The sequence below is a fragment of the Staurois parvus genome, unplaced genomic scaffold, assembly GCF_062004578.1.
Source record: "Staurois parvus isolate SC_StPar_1 unplaced genomic scaffold, SC_StPar_1.0 ptg000242l, whole genome shotgun sequence".
In the NCBI taxonomy this organism is placed as follows: Eukaryota; Metazoa; Chordata; class Amphibia; order Anura; family Ranidae; genus Staurois; species Staurois parvus.
Window position 1 is genome coordinate 2,865,755 of NW_028318038.1, and position 14,208 is coordinate 2,879,962.

The window sequence follows — 14,208 nt, forward strand, 5'->3', positions numbered from 1 at the left end:
GATTGTGTGAAGAATTACATTCACAATTTGCCTTTAGCTGTCCTCAAATAAACCTTCTTTATGCAGCAGAGGCCCTTCTGGTAATGAAAAAGAGTCATGTGCCCATAGCTAAACAAATAGGTACACAATATAATCTCTTTGGTAGCATACATGCCATCTACTTAAGACTAGTACACACGATGAGAAAATGGGATGAAAAATACTGCTTTCGTAGTGATCTTCTGATAAAATCTATTCATTAGTATCTTTCAACAGCCGATAACAACGGTTCATACGAAAGTTTCCAAAGGGACAAGCACGAAAATTTCTCTCATACGATACCAGAATGAACGATTTTTGTTAAATCAGTACAGTAAAAAATCGTAAGTGATTAAGACCACACATTCTTGGAAATGAAAGAATACATTAAAATAAAATATATTACATCACTTTCGAAATGTATTCTGTCTTACGAGAATTTTTTAACTATAATAAACCATTGGTTTTCAATATGAGACTGGCAAAAAAAAAAAAGGATGATCGTTCATCTGATATTCTCATTGTGCGTACAAGGTTTTACAGAATGGGCCATTGCAAGCAATGTTGGAGGCACAGATAATGTAATCTATAACCTTTGTGCAGCACATGGACTCCTGTGAGGAAAAGCACATGTGCACCATTTCCAAGTACTGCAGCAAGTAAAATATTATATAAAGGTAGAGCAGCCTTAAATGGAGGTCAGCTATCTTTTAGATTACAGGAACTATTCATAAACTACCTTAAATTAGCATTATAGCTGTTTTTATTTTTTAAATGGGAGCAGAAAGACATGTGTCTCCTCTGTAGAAGGGGGATTAGTGCTGGGGAGATATTTTTCTTGGGGTGGTATTTTTTTCTTGGGGATGTTACACACTCGCCGCTTTGTAAAACGTCACATACCTTGACCCCTGCATTCTGTACATGGGGCTGTATATTACATAAAACATTTATAGAAAAACGTGCACGCTGCCAGGAGTCAAAATAACTACCCTGTGAAAATATAACACAAATGTGCGTGTATAAAAACCACTCAAAGGGCTGCTGCCTACAAAGACTGTTTCCAAATCAGTGAATAAACAATATACAAAATAAAATGTGTAGAGCAGCCTATCTAGACAAAATACATCCAAATATACATGTCCCTAACCAAGAAATGTTGAATAAAAACAAACAACCAGTGAATGAAGTCAGTGATAAAGGGAAAATCTGTGATAAAGTCTCCTAAATGTATTGAAATCCGCACATGTGCTTCTCCATTGAGTAAGTGAAATCAAACTCCACATGCAGTTAATACTTCAAACATAGTGAGTCTTCGTGCAAATCACCTCATAATAAGACCTGACAGATCTCACATTGCTCAAAGACAGTAGACCTCCAGCTAATGCTGCTCCAGATACGTTTCCCCGATCCAGGTAAGTAACCAGCCACAGATCACATGATATGTCCACACAGATCTAGTAACAATAGGGATCAGCCCACTATCAGCCTCAACTGCTGCACATTCCGATCATGGAAACAGATAGTGGCCACTACTTTAAATGCTCCAAATCAAGTTCAAGTCCCAACCATGGCACCACCAGCCTGGAGTCTGCATGTTCTCCCTGTGCCTGCGTTGGTTTCCTCTGGGTACTTCAGTTTCCTCCTACACATCAAAGACATGCTGGTAAGTTAAATGGCTCCTGTTTAAATTGGCCCTAGTATGTGTATGTATGAATGTGAGTTAGGGACTTTAGATTGTACACCCCTTGAGGGTTAGGGACTGATGTGAATGTACAATATATATGTAAAGCGCTGCGTAAATTGGCAGCGCTATATAAGTACCTGTAATAAATAATAAATAAATAAATCAAAGATAGCTGACCATAGTGTAGTATGAATAAAATCCAATGCTTTATAAAAACATACTGTATGTACTCACATTCAATCAGTGACAACTCACGCAGAAGGTAAAGAACATGAATATCCCTCAGCGTTCACTCCACTGGCGTCCAGCATCCAACGATGTCACTTGCCTAATCCTTCCTTAAGCGTTACTCCACGCCCACGTGGATTTTGTTTATACTGTGCTGTGCTACATGTACCCCTGATCCTTGAGATATGGGCAATACTCACTCTTGATCCCTGTACACTGTATATTAGGTTCTCTTGACCCCTGCACTCTGTGCTTTGCATAATCCTGACCTCTGCACTCTGTGCTTCACATACTCTTGACCACTGCACTCTGTGATTTACAAACTCCTGACCCTTGTGTCATGTACTTTATTTACTCTAATCCATGTGCTCTGTGTATTAAATATTCCTGGTCTTTTCACTCTGTGCCTTACATACACCTAGCGCCTGCATTCTGTGCATTAAGTAATCCTGACCCCTTCACACCACACTTAAGGCATACGTTTATCTAAAATAACCTCATAAAAATCACTACAAGGGACATAGTATTATGTGTCCCTTGACTGTGCTGATTTATCTTCTTTTTGGACAAATCTTCTTGGTAAGCTGGAGCTGGTAATGTTGGCAGGCCAGCAGCTGTGGCAGAAGATGGTAATGAGGCAGGAGCTCATAATCTTGGTAGGCAAGAAGAGGTAGCAGGAGATGGTAATGGTGGCAGGTCAGCAGAGGTAGCTGGAGATGGTAATGGTGGCAGGTCAGCAGAGGTAGCAGGAGATGGTATTGGTGGCAGGTCAGCAGAGGTAGCAGGAGATGGTATTGGTGGCAGGCCAGCAGAGGTAGAAGGAGATGGTATTGGTGGCAGGTCAGCAGAGGTAGCAGGAGATAGTAATGGTGGCAGGCCAGCAGAGGTAGCAGGAGATGGTATTGGGGGCAGGCCAGCAGAGGTAGCAGAAGATGGTTTTGGTGGCAGGCCAGAAGAAGTAGTGGAAGATGGTATTGGTGGCAGGCCAGCAGAAGTAGCAGAAGATGGTATTGGTGGCAGGCCAGCAGAGGTAGCGGGAGATGGTAATGGGGACAGGTCAGCAGAGGTAGCAGGAGATTGGTATTGGTGGCAGGTCAGCAGAGGTAGCGGGAGTTGGTATTGGTAGCAAGCCAGCACAGGTGGCAGAGGTAGCAGGAGATGGTATTGGCTGCAGGCCAGAAGAGGTAGCTGGAGGTGGTAATGGTGGCAGGTCAGCAGAGGTAGCAGGAGATGGTATTGGTGGCAGGTCAGCAGAGGTAGCAGGAGATGGTATTGGTGGCAGGCCAGCAGAGGTAGAAGGAGATGGTATTGGTGGCAGGTCAGCAGAGGTAGCAGGAGATAGTAATGGTGCCAGGCCAGCAGAGGTAGCAGGAGATGGTATTGGGGGCAGGCCAGCAGAGGTAGCAGAAGATGGTTTTGGTGGCAGGCCAGAAGAAGTAGTGGAAGATGGTATTGGTGGCAGGCCAGCAGAAGTAGCAGAAGATGGTATTGGTGGCAGGCCAGCAAAGGTAGCGGGAGATGGTAATGGGGACAGGTCAGCAGAGGTAGCAGGAGATTGGTATTGGTGGCAGGTCAGCAGAGGTAGCGGGAGTTGGTATTGGTAGCAGGCCAGCACAGGTGGCAGAGGTAGCAGGAGATGGTATTGGCTGCAGGCCAGAAGAGGTAGCTGGAGGTGGTAATGGTGGCAGGTCAGCAGAGGTAGCAGGAGATGGTAATGGTGGCAGGCCAGCAGAGATAGAAAGACATGGTATTAGTGGCAGATCAGCAGAGGTAGCAGGAGATGGTATTGGTGGCAGGCCAGCAGAGGTAGCAGGAGATGGTATTGGTGGCAGACCAGCAGAGGTAGCAGGAGATGGTATTGGTGGCAGGCCAGCAGAGGTAGCAGGAGATGGTATTGGTGGCAGGCCAGCAGAGGTAGCGGGAGATGGTAATGGGGACAGGTCAGCAGAGGTAGCAGGAGATTGGTATTGGTGGCAGGTCAGCAGAGGTAGCGGGAGTTGGTATTGGTAGCAGGCCAGCACAGGTGGCAGAGGTAGCAGGAGATTGTGTTGGTGGCAGGTCAGCAGAGGTAGCAGGAGATGGGAATGGTGGCAGGTCACCAGAGGTAGCGGGAGATGGTATTGGTGGCAGGCCAGCAGAGATAGAAAGACATGGTATTAGTGGCAGATCAGCAGAGGTAGCAGGAGATGGTATTGGGGGCAGGCCAGCAGAGGTAGCAGAAGATGGTTTTGGTGGCAGGCCAGAAGAAGTAGTGGAAGATGGTATTGGTGGCAGGCCAGCAGAAGTAGCAGAAGATGGTATTGGTGGCAGGCCAGCAAAGGTAGCGGGAGATGGTAATGGGGACAGGTCAGCAGAGGTAGCAGGAGATTGGTATTGGTGGCAGGTCAGCAGAGGTAGCGGGAGTTGGTATTGGTAGCAGGCCAGCACAGGTGGCAGAGGTAGCAGGAGATGGTATTGGCTGCAGGCCAGAAGAGGTAGCTGGAGGTGGTAATGGTGGCAGGTCAGCAGAGGTAGCAGGAGATGGTAATGGTGGCAGGCCAGCAGAGATAGAAAGACATGGTATTAGTGGCAGATCAGCAGAGGTAGCAGGAGATGGTATTGGTGGCAGGCCAGCAGAGGTAGCAGGAGATGGTATTGGTGGCAGACCAGCAGAGGTAGCAGGAGATGGTATTGGTGGCAGGCCAGCAGAGGTAGCAGGAGATGGTATTGGTGGCAGGCCAGCAGAGGTAGCGGGAGATGGTAATGGGGACAGGTCAGCAGAGGTAGCAGGAGATTGGTATTGGTGGCAGGTCAGCAGAGGTAGCGGGAGTTGGTATTGGTAGCAGGCCAGCACAGGTGGCAGAGGTAGCAGGAGATTGTGTTGGTGGCAGGTCAGCAGAGGTAGCAGGAGATGGGAATGGTGGCAGGTCACCAGAGGTAGCGGGAGATGGTATTGGTGGCAGGCCAGCAGAGATAGAAAGACATGGTATTAGTGGCAGATCAGCAGAGGTAGCAGGAGATGGTATTGGTGGCAGGCCAGCAGAGGTAGCAGGAGATGGTATTGGTGGCAGACCAGCAGAGGTAGCAGGAGATGGTATTGGTGGCAGGCCAGCAGAGGTAGCAGGAGATGGCAATGGTGGCAGGTCAGCAGAGGTAGCAGGAGATGGTATTGGTGGCAGGCCAGAACAGGTAGCAGGAGATGGTATTGGTGGCAAGTCAGCAAAGATAGCAGGAGATATTAATGGTGGCAGGCCAGCAGAGGTAGCAGGAGATAGTAATGGTGGCAGGCCAGCAGAGGTAGCAGGAGATGGTATTGGTGGCAGGCCAGTAATGGTAGCAGGAGATGGTGTTGGTGGCAGGTCAGCAGAGGTAGCAGGAGATGGTATTGGTGGCAGACCAGCAGAGGTAAAAGGACATGGTATTAGTGGCAGATCAGCAGAGGTAGCAGGAGATGGTATTGGTGGCAGGCCAGCAGAGGTAGCAGGAGTTGTATTGGTGGCAGACCAGCAGAGGTAGCAGGAGATAGTATTGGTGGCAGGCCAGCAGAGGTAGCAGGAGATGGTAATGGTGGCAGGTCAGAAGAGGTAGCAGGAGATGGTATTGGTGGCAGGCCATCAGAGGTAGCAGGAGATGGTATTGGTGGCCAGCCAGCAGAGGTAGCAAGAGATGGTATTGGTGGCAGGCCAGCAGAGATAGCAGGAGATGGTATTGGTGGCAGGCCAGCAGAGGTAGCTGGAGATGGTATTGGTGGCAGGCCAGCAGAGGTAGCTGGAGATGGTAATAGTGGCAGGCCAGCAGAGGTAGCGGGAGATTGTATTGGTGCCAGGTCAGCAGAGGTAGCGGGAGATGGTATTGGTGGCAGGTCAGCAGAGGTAGCAGGAGTTGGTATTGGTGGAAGGTCAGCAGAGGTAGCAGGAGATGGTAATGGTGGCAGGTCAGAAGAGGTAGCAGGAGATGGTATTGGTGGCCGGCCAGCAGAGGTAGCAGGAGATGGTATTTGTGGCAGGCCAGCAGAGATAGCAGGAGATGGTATTGGTGGCAGGCCAGCAGAGGTAGCAGGAGATGGTATTGGTGGCAGGCCAGCAGAGGTAGCAGGAGATGGTAATAGTGGCAGGCCAGCAAAGGTAGCGGGAGATTGTATTGGTGCCAGGCCAGCAGAGGTAGTGGGAGATGGTATTGGTGGCAGGTCAGCAGAGGTAGCAGGAGTTGGTATTGGTGGCAGGCCAGCACAGGTGGCAGAGGTAGCAGGAGATGGTATTGGTGGCAGGTCAGCAGAGGTAGCAGGAGATGGTAATGGTGGCAGGCCAGCAGAGGTAGCAGGAGATGGCAATGGTGGCAGGTCAGCAAAGATAGCAGGAGATATTAATGGGGGCAGGCCAGCAGAGGTAGCAGAGGATGGTAATAGTGACAGGTCAGCAGAGGTAGCCGGAGATGGTATTGGTGGCAGGTCAGCAGAGGTAGCCGGAGATGGTATTGGTGGCAGGCCAGCAGAGGTAGCAGGACATGGTATTGGTGGAAGGCCAGCAGAGGTAGCAGGACATGGTATTGGTGGCAGGCCAGCAGAGGTAGCAGGAGATGGTATTGGTGGTAGGCCAGCAGAGGTAGCAGGAGATGGTATTGGTGGCAGGTCAGCAGAGGCAGCAGGAGATGGTAATGGTGGCAGGTCAGCAGCAGAGGAAGCAGGAGAAGGTATTGGTGGCAGGCCAGCAGAGACAGCAGGAGATGGTATTGGTGGCAGGCCAGCAGAGACAGCAGGAGATGGTATTGGTGGCAGGTCAGCAGAGGCAGCAGGAGATAGTAATGGTGGCAAGTCAGCAGCAGAGGTAGCAGGAGATGGTATTGGTGGCAGGTCAGCAGCAGAGGAAGCAGGAGAAGGTATTGGTGGCAGGCCAGCAGAGACAGCAGGAGATGGTATTGGTGGCAGGCCAGCAGAGACAGCAGGAGATGGTATTGGTGGCAGGTCAGCAGAGGCAGCAGGAGATAGTAATGGTGGCAAGTCAGCAGCAGAGGTAGCAGGAGATGGTATTGGTGGCAGGTCAGCAGAGGCAGTAGGAGATAGTAATGGTGGCAGGTCAGCAGCAGAGGAAGCAGGAGAAGGTATTGGTGGCAGGCCAGCAGAGACAGCAGCAGATGGTATTGGTGGCAGGTCAGCAGCAGAGGTGGCAGCAATTGATAAAAAGGGATGGTCTTTGACCAATAAAATGGCAGCTGAGTATCTGCCACTGTGGTGTAGTACAGACTATAAACTGATGGGAGAAGGGCAACTCCAAAGGAGGAGAAGGATGAGGAAGGCGTGCTTAGCCATTCCAGGATCTCCTTTACATGCTATGGCTGTATAGCAAGCTCATTTCCAGAGAGAAAAAGCGGTTGTGTCCTGCCTGTCAGGTGCGGCATGACCAACACTCTGTCGTGAGAATGCAGAAACTGCTCACCCCCAACTAGGTGTGTGTGAAGCACCTTTGTGTCTCCCTTTCAATCATTGTGAATACAAGGGATATTCTAACTTTATTGGCATCTATGGTGTGGTGCTTTGGTGCACTTAACAATGTGGTGATTTGGTGAAGTAAACTAATTGTACCACACTAGTATGCATGAGATGTTGCAAACAAAGCACAGCACTTACCCTCAATCTGAAAACACTATACCAAAAGTAAAAAAGAAATAAGAAAACACAAAATAAAAGATTACAAATCCCCAATAAAACACACACAAAAATAATCCTAGAAAGGATTTGTGGGACTATGCACTATGAATAGAAAGGGTTACACAATAGTAAGTAGTTGACCACAATTTAGCACAATGCGGCACAATGCACATGGGAAGGGTAACACAATACAGCACTGTGTGTAGAACTGTATGTAGCACTGTTCAGCACTGTATAGTATAGCAGCAACTATCTCTCCCTGCAAACACTCAGTTCTCCTTATCTACTCCAAGTCTCCACACACAACAAAAGGTTGCAGGGAAGCCTCACTTTTATAGGGAGGGGGCTGGCACATATGAAACCCCCCCATTAATAGCCCTTCGATGCCACCTGACCACAGATCAAAGGCCCGGAGGTACACTACTAGAAAATGGGTGCTAGAGTGGTGACTAGACGCATTCGTTTATTGTTTCCCCGAACTGTGTCCCGAAGCTCACCCCTGTTCCTGACTCGTATACATTATAATGAACAATACATACTCCTGACCCCTGAGTTCTGTTTATTAAATACTTATGACGCCTACACTATATGTTGTTGTTTGCTATGTAGTCCTTGACTATTTCAATGAGTTTTCTTTAAGGAAAGCCTATACAAAGTGCCACCTCTCTGTCAGTTTGCTTTGTACAGAAAAGCATATGAAATGAAAGAGTTTCATTTTTAAAAAATGTTTGGTTTAAATGTGTCTGTAACACTTTCGCATGTGGCACAGTAGTTAACCCTTTCACTGCCATGGGTGTACATACTACGCCCATGGCAGCACAGCCCTGTTTACATGTGTTCACCCCACTGTCAACTATCTATTAGAAGTGATCCAGGCTGTAGGGTGCCATCTCCTCCTCCATGTATGCTGAGCTCAGCTGTTCCTCTCTTGTGCATCTTGGACAGCTATAGAAGGTATCAGCAAGAAGAGCAGAGGACAATCAGTAAATGGATGTTTGTTGACCCCTTTGCACCGAAACGAAGCTGGAAGTGACAGGCTTCAAGTGACTGGAAAGGTTCTGATTTAAAAAATAACAAACGTCATACTTATCTGCTCTGTGTAATGGTTTTGCACAGAGCAGCCCCAATCTTCCTCTTCTTGGGTCCCCCGCCAGTGTAGATTGGCCTAATGAGATAATGAAACCAGAATTATGCATATTATTTTTTATATATCACTATTTATGTATAAAGATAATGTAATAAACTATATTATACTCATTGCTGGTAATTGTTGTGTATATCGCTCGTTCTGGCCGGAAGGGCGTGGCTGCAAGGTCACACGCACACTGCATCACTTCCACTTGTATGGAAGACGTCAACTCTACGTATTGCCCGACGAAAATTTTTTTAGATTGGTTAATGTGGGCCACGATTTCGACCAACAAACAAACGCCTCTCGGTCGTCGGATGACCGATCGGTCGATTTTCTAATCGTGTTCTCCCACCTTTAGAATGCATAAAGGTAAAAATCCTTCAGGCTCTAGAACCACTTTCATGTCAGTTCCGCTCTCATTCTCTGGCTGCTGTGGCTGGGAAGAAACTGATCAAGAACCATATGTGCTTGTTTATCCTCAGTGGGGTGCAAAGGTGACATTAGCGGTCAGCTGTGTGATAACAATAAAGCCATTTTATATGCACATTTTACTCGCTCAATAAAGTTTATTATTCGGGAAGATGAGTGCTGGCTATATCAATCCTCATCATTCAAGTGAAATAAAAGTTTTACAAAATTACACAATTAAAGAAACAGTAAATCAATTACAGAAAAACATTTTGTGTGATTGCGTCACACATATTAGGTTTTGCTGCAATAAGAACAATAACTCTAGGGCCATTATTCATGATTAAGTGATGACCTGTAAGGGCTTTTAACCTCCCTAGCGGTATGATTATTTCAGATTTTTGGTGCTGAAAGCGGTTCCATTTTTTTGTATGGAAATATGTAGTTTTTTTATTGTAGACCTGTAATTTAGGAATAACTCACTGAAATCTGTCCGAACAAGAGTCTAGTAAACATTCCGGATATGATAAAACTTGAAATACGAAATAATAAATTATAATTTAATAAATAATCATAAAAAATAATAACATAATAATAATAAATTTAATTTAATATTTGTAATCAAACCAAAAACACTGAAATTTGAAATAGAGCGCCAAGTTCGCACATCGCTGAGCAAAGTCGCAGAATTGTTTTCAGTGTCTGATGACGAATTTCCCCACAAATCATTATCACTCAATTCTGCAAGTGGTTCTGATTTACTGTCGCTGTTCTCTAGCCGGTCTAAAACTGCTTTTGACCGAAAGGGACACTTTTTGGACGCCATGGACTTTTCTAAGTTTCCAGGCAGAAAGAACCGTCAAAATGCAGGCAGGGCACAGGACAAAGCAGTAGGGACAAAATGTATGTGAAATGCTTTGAAACAGCAATGTTTTACTATGTAATAAACGTTTAAAAAAAATGTCATTTTTTAAAATTTTCAAATTTGCCGCCGGCGCCCGTACGTCCCGACGTCACAGGGACCGAGACACGGATGCCGGCATCGGCCGGAGATGGCCGGGGACGCTGCAGGGGACGCATCGTGGGAGCGAAGGACAAGGTAAGCGCTGAGGGGAATCCCTGAGCAACGCCGCATAGTAAGCCCGAGTGTAGCTCGGGGTTACCGCTTTTGGTACTGAAACTTTACCCCGAGCTACACTCGGGAATACCACCAGGGAGGTTAAAGAGTCAGCTATGGGCAATTTTATGGCTTGACATGTTTGGTATCTATTTAACTGACCTTTTATATTTTACCAACAAATTTGGTAATATATTGCATTTATGTGAACAAAAAATTAAAAATGCACTGAGAATCTGAGTTAGATGAACTGTTGTACTAATATTGTATGACATAAAAAAAATTGCAACTATGACCATTTTAATCTCTAGGATTTCTGCTTTCTGAAAATAAATCTTGTTTGGGGGTTAAATAATCTGCAGGACTAAAATGTGCATTTTGTGTGAAAAAAGTGCAAAAACATCTCTAGCAGAGAAAAGGCTAAAGCATACTTTGTGGGTACACAGCCTGTGGCATATCTGTGCCGTGTATGCAGAGAATAGGCACAGGTTTAGTTGAACCCTCTCCCACTGTTAGTACAAGAATGCCGCACCCACCATTTGCCATCATCCCTCTCCTCGAGGTGCCCAAGGATGTCCCAGATCTTTCAAAATGCTGCGGGTGCAGGGAAAGAGCAGCTGTTTTAGGAAACCAAGTCTTCCTGATGTATTTAAATTTGCTATCAAGTTCAGAGGCACACTGCAAGTAAACGCAAATTATTTATGGAAAAGAATGCAAATAGGCATTTCAAATACTTGATTTAAATACTTGAGTGTAATATTGGGCAGTAGGAAGAAAGTTTTCATCAAGGACAATAGACCTAACAAGTGAACAGAAGTAAAGAAGGAACAAATGAACGGAATAAGCTAAAAAAAAAACAAATTCCACTTTTTAAACAGGGAAGCCTGGCTGTAAAAAAAACAAACAAACAAAAAAAGCAATATACCCCAAATAAATGATAACCCCAAATATACTGCCCTTCAGAAACACAAGCCCATTTTTTAAATGGACATCTTGCAGCAAAAAAAAAAGAATAAAAAGGGAAATAACAAAGGGGGTTGCGGTGTGACAAATGGTGCAGCAGTTAACAGTGACCACTGACCTCAAATCAGCCACCAAACAACCATAAAATGAAAGCCCACAAAATCTCCAATAATAAGATCAAAGGCAGGTGAAAAAAGGGGTGTTGCTAGCAATCAGAATTAAAATACAGTTTTCAAACTGACCCTAACCTCAAAATGTAGTTTGTAAACTTTTGCTAACCTTTCCCTATGGAAGTTACAATACACTGACACTATGGCTACATTCTGCTCCCCCATTCTATAATGAGGGGTCTGGCTTATCCAAAAGCCTTCTTACTGGCCATTCCAAAGCCAGCCATACATGGATTGAAATTTGACCATCTCAACGGGGACCGGATGGTATTTGATCAGTGTAGGGGCAGGCTAATTGTATGGACTGATAAATGGATCAACTTGGGTACAACCAGCCTTTCAGATTGTATCCTTTTGATTACAGCCAGCAGCTATAGCTGATAGCAGTAATCATCGTGTTCTCCCTGTGCCCCCTTTTTCCTTTTGATTACTGCCAGCGGCTATAGCCGATAGCAGTAATCATCGTGTTCTCCCTGTGCCCCCTTTTTTCTTTTGGTTACAGTCAGCGGCTATAGCCGATAGCAGTAATCATCGTGTTCTCCCTGTGCCCCCTTTTTCCTTTTGATTACTGCCAGCGGCTATAGCCGATAGCAGTAATCATTGTGTTCTCCCTGTGCCCCCTTTTTCCTTTTGATTACTGCCAGCGGCTATAGCCGATAGCAGTAATCATCGTGTTCTCCCTGTGCCCCCTTTTTCCTTTTGATTACTGCCAGCGGCTATAGCTGATAGCAGTAATCATCGTGTTCTCCCTGTGCCCCCTTTTTCCTTTTGATTACAGCCAGCGGCTATAGCTGATAGCAGTAATCATCGTGTTCTCCCTGTGCCCCCTTTTTCCTTTTGACTATAGCCGATAGCAGTAATCATTGTGTTCTCCCTGTGCCCCCTTTTTCCTTTTGATTACTGTTAGCAGCTATAGCCGATAGCAGTAATCATAGTGTTCTCCCTGTGCCCCCTTTTTCCTTTTGATTACTGCCAGCGGCTATAGCTGATAGCAGTAATCATCGTGTTCTCCCTGTGCCCCCTTTTTCCTTTTGATTACAGCCAGCGGCTATAGCTGATAGCAGTAATCATCGTGTTCTCCCTGTGCCCCCTTTTTCCTTTTGACTATAGCCGATAGCAGTAATCATTGTGTTCTCCCTGTGCCCCCTTTTTCCTTTTGATTACTGTTAGCAGCTATAGCCGATAGCAGTAATCATCGTGTTCTCCCTGTGCCCCCTTTTTCCTTTTGATCACTGTTAGCGGCTATAGCTGATAGCAGTAATCATCGTGTTCTCCCTGTGCCCCCTTTTTCCTTTTGATTACTGCCAGCGGCTATAGCTGCTAGCAGTAATCTTTGTGTTGCTCCCTGTGCCCCCCTGCTGGCAGAACACAATAGTGCTGTGGGAGACATTCCCCCATCAACACAAGCAGTGGTGGAAGAAAAGAAAATCTATGAGCTGGTTAAAGAATATGTAAATCCAACATTTATTATTCCTGATATGTCCTGCTATGTGTAAAATCCCTGGTGTTCCTGCAGGTATCTCTGCGTCCTTGTTAAAAACTGACCACACTAGGCATGAGAGTACAGTGTGGTCAGTTCTATAGCTATGCTGGGAACTCAGTCTGCTCTCCTCCAATGATCAGACTTGTCCTGACTAGAGATGGAAAAAAAACAGATATATTAAAAAAAAAACATTTTTTTTCTAAAGGCATTTTTGTTTTTTTCTAGAAAGATTTAAATAAAAAATAAATAAATAAAAATAGTGTAGAATATGTTCTTTTAAAATGATAAACCATCTATGACATGGTATTAAAACTATATAACATGAAGACTAGAGATGAGCGAAGAAATGAAAAATTCGATTCGGCTGATTCGGCGAATTCCAGTGTGAAATTCGATTCGATGCGAATTTCTCCGCTACGAAGATGACTTATTTAAAGGGTTTCTAGGCTTCAGAGAGCCTTTAAATTAGTGCAGAACACTGTACCTTTAATTTAAATGCCCTTGGAGATGAGGAAGGAGAAGGAGAAGGAGAAGGATGAGAAGAAGGAGAAGGAGAAGGATGAGAAGAAGGAGAAGGAGAAGGGTGAGAAGAAGGAGAAGGATGAGAAGAAGGAGAAGGATGAGAAGAAGGAGAAGGAGAAGGATGAGAAGAAGGAGAAGGAGAAGGATGAGAAGAAGGAGAAGGAGAAGGATGAGAAGAAGGAGAAGGATGAGAAGAAGGAGAAGGATGAGAAGGAGAAGGATGAGAAGGAGAAGGATGAGAAGAAGAAGGCTGAGAATAAGGAGAAGGATGAGAAGAAGGAGAAGGAGAAGGATGAGAAGAAGGAGAAGGATGAGAAGAAGGAGAAGGAGAAGGATGAGAAGAAAGAGAAGGATGAGAAGGAGAAGGATGAGAAGAAGAAGGATGAGAAGAAGAAGGATGAGAAGAAGGAAAAGGATGAGAAGAAGAAGGATGAGAAGAAGGAGAAGGATGAGAAGAAGGAGAATGATGAGAAGAAGGAGAAGGATGATAAGAAGGAGAAGGAAGAGAAGAAGGAGAAGGATGAGAAGAAGGAGAAGGATGAGAAGAAGGAGAAGGATGAGAAGAAGGAGAAGGATGAGAAGAAGGAGAAGGATGAGAAGAAGGAGAAGGAGAAGGATGAGAAGAAAAAGGATGAGGAGAAGGAGAAGGATGAGAAGAAGGAGAAGGAGAAGGATGAGAAGAAGGAGAAGGATGAGAAGAAGGAGAAGGATGAGAAGAAGGAGAAGGAGAAGGATGAGAAGAAGGAGAAGGAGAAGGATGAGAAGAAGGAGAAGGAGAAGGATGAGAAGAAGGAGAAGGATGAGAAGAAGGAGAAGGATGAGAAGGAGAAGGATGAGAAGGAGAAGGATGAGAAGAAGAA